The sequence below is a fragment of the Nymphaea colorata genome, chromosome 10 (assembly GCF_008831285.2).
Source record: "Nymphaea colorata isolate Beijing-Zhang1983 chromosome 10, ASM883128v2, whole genome shotgun sequence".
NCBI classification, from domain to species: Eukaryota; Viridiplantae; Streptophyta; class Magnoliopsida; order Nymphaeales; family Nymphaeaceae; genus Nymphaea; species Nymphaea colorata.
In genome coordinates, this window is record NC_045147.1 from 3,868,780 (window position 1) to 3,871,251 (window position 2,472).

General features: G+C 36.9%; 1 long non-coding RNA gene across 1 annotated transcript; it reads left to right on the plus strand.

The window, feature by feature from the left end:
• Nucleotides 1-915: 915 nt before the first annotated feature.
• LOC116261845 (uncharacterized) lies at nt 916-1,726 on the plus strand. Its single transcript, XR_004174372.1, has 3 exons — nt 916-997; nt 1,249-1,355; nt 1,611-1,726. It is a non-coding gene; the product is annotated as an uncharacterized LOC116261845 (long non-coding RNA).
• Nucleotides 1,727-2,472: the final 746 nt, after the last annotated feature.

Here is a 2,472-nt window from a genome sequence, read left to right on the forward strand (position 1 = left end):
TGTTCTTCATAAATTAGCTTCGTACTCCAAGCATTTAGCTAATATATTCAACATCTTTTGCTACTTTCGTGCTTTTCCTTTCTCGAGGCATTTCTCTGCGAAGTATTTCATCTTTTGCTACTTTCGTGCGTCAGAAACCAAAATTGACTTAAACAAAGTTTGAGTGAAGCTATTGGAAGCATTTCTCTATTCTCATCTCTGTTTCTGACGTTCATCTATTCAAATTTTTAATGCAGGAACTGGTAGCACAAGCTTGATTACCTTGCTACAGAGGATGTGGATCCTAAGTCGCCTACATATTCTAAGGTGATGCGTAGGTTGCTTGTTCCTTATATGGGTGACGAATTGCATCATTCTGGTTGGAACGCATGCAGCTCCTGCAATGGAGATCCAGGTGCAGAAAGGCGTTACTTGGTCATGCCATTCCTGTTGTAAGTGCAGCATGGATATTTCTTCCCTTAATTTCCTGTATTATCCTGTAGTTCATGTTTCTCATATATAATGAGGTTCAAATCACTCTTCGTGACCCTGCATTTGCTTTCCCTTTGTTTGTTACTGTTTCCTAGGTCACTAGCGTCATCTTGTTTTATTATTTTGACTTTATTTTGGACAATTCTTCTTGTCTGTTTGTAGAAATTGTTTTCTGTCTTGTCTAGACAACTTAAATGGTCAATTATTTCCTCTTTATCTGCTACTGGATTAAGTTTTGTTTTCTTTCTTTTAAGCATATGACAGGAAGATGCACTGATCTGCTTCTTGTTTCAAGTCTGGTCGCATTTATGTGGTTGATACAGTAACAAATCCTAGAGCACCCTTTCTTAAAAAGACAGTTGAGCATACAGATATAGTGCAGAAGACTAGGCTGTCATTTGCTCACACTTCTCAGTTCTCATTGTCTTGCTTCTGGTGATGTTATGATTTCCTGTCTTGGAGATTAGGATGGGAATGCAAATGGGAATGGTTTTCTTCTTCTTGACTCAGAGTTCAATGTGAAAAGGTAAAATAACACCAATACCTTTTCTTAGTGCTTAGTAGTAGTACTTTAATGTTGTAAACGTTTTATCTTTGAGTTCGTTTCTGGATAGTGATTTTTTCCTGTCAATAAATATTCATTTTTATTTCTGGATAGTGATTTGTTCTTCTCAATTGATACAATGTATCAACCAAGTTTGAATGGCCTGAGGTTTTGATCAGACATGTCATAAGGCATATATCTCTGCTTTACAAATTTTTGTCTATGGTGATCAGGCATGCAATGGGATTGCATCAAGCAATAGCAATCTCCATGGAATATTGTGTAGCTTACAATGTAGAAGCATCAAATGATGGATACTACAACACAATTGTTCTAGGAGGTAAAATTCATGTATGCCTGGGATTCCATGTAACATAATTTTTTCATGAATTCTTCTATATTTTTAAAATGATTTTGTCCAACTTCAATTTTTTTTTTTCCTTTTATACCACTCTACCCTGAGAAGGAAATCCATTCTCTCTCTCTCTCTCTCTCTCTCTCTCTCTCTCTCTCTCTCATATTCTAGGATAATGTTGCAAGAGAAATATCACAAAGAACAATCACACCTCTTTGATGGCTACTCCTGTTGTTTCAGTTAATAGAAAGCCTACTGGAAAGCTTGATTCAAATGGAGCTACTGCAGCTAGTTTGGTTGCCTTGGAACATGAACTACTTCCAAGGAATGCTCCTGGGTTTCTGGAAAGAGCTGCGGATGAGGGTATGGTTTGCTGAAGTCGCCGAAGGTGCCTATCCACCATCTTATCCAATATGTTCTTTTTTATTTCTTCCTGATAATATCTGATAACTTTAAATTGCATGTAAGTTATTTCAGAAGGTCTCAGACTATTAAAGGAAAGCGTGCACCTCCAGCTTGTGTTGAGGCATGTTATCTACTCTGTGTCCATTTAGAGCCAGACAATGATATAACATGATTTTGATGTTCATGTATAAGTGAAATCATAAGCAGCACATTTATTGTCTAATTTGTGAAATGGGCATGTGACATGTCAAACATGGGTACAAGTATCCATAAGAACTAGGTATAACTAAGGTTGGTTTAGGTGGATTATAGTGTCATACCGAGCTTGGTTTCAATACATTGCTAGCTAAGGTTGGTTTCTGAGATTTCAGTAAGTGTGATTTTTATCTACCAAATGAATATTTGACAAATTAGGTTTTTGGTGAACTAAATTCACTCAGCTGGCATGTTTTCAATTATGTAAACAGATGCTGAGAGGTGAAATCACGTACATATCAGAGATCTTCTCGTGACACTGGTGTTGGATGTTTTAACTTGTATTTTTATTACAGAATGCCTCTGTACTGCATAACGCCTGAATGATTCATTGGATCATCTCTGATTGAAGAATCCTTCTTTCCCATGTGGCGGGCAGTCAATTTATATATAGTCAATTCCTGCATCAGCTGCATTGTTTTGTTAAAGTAGCTTAGATGGA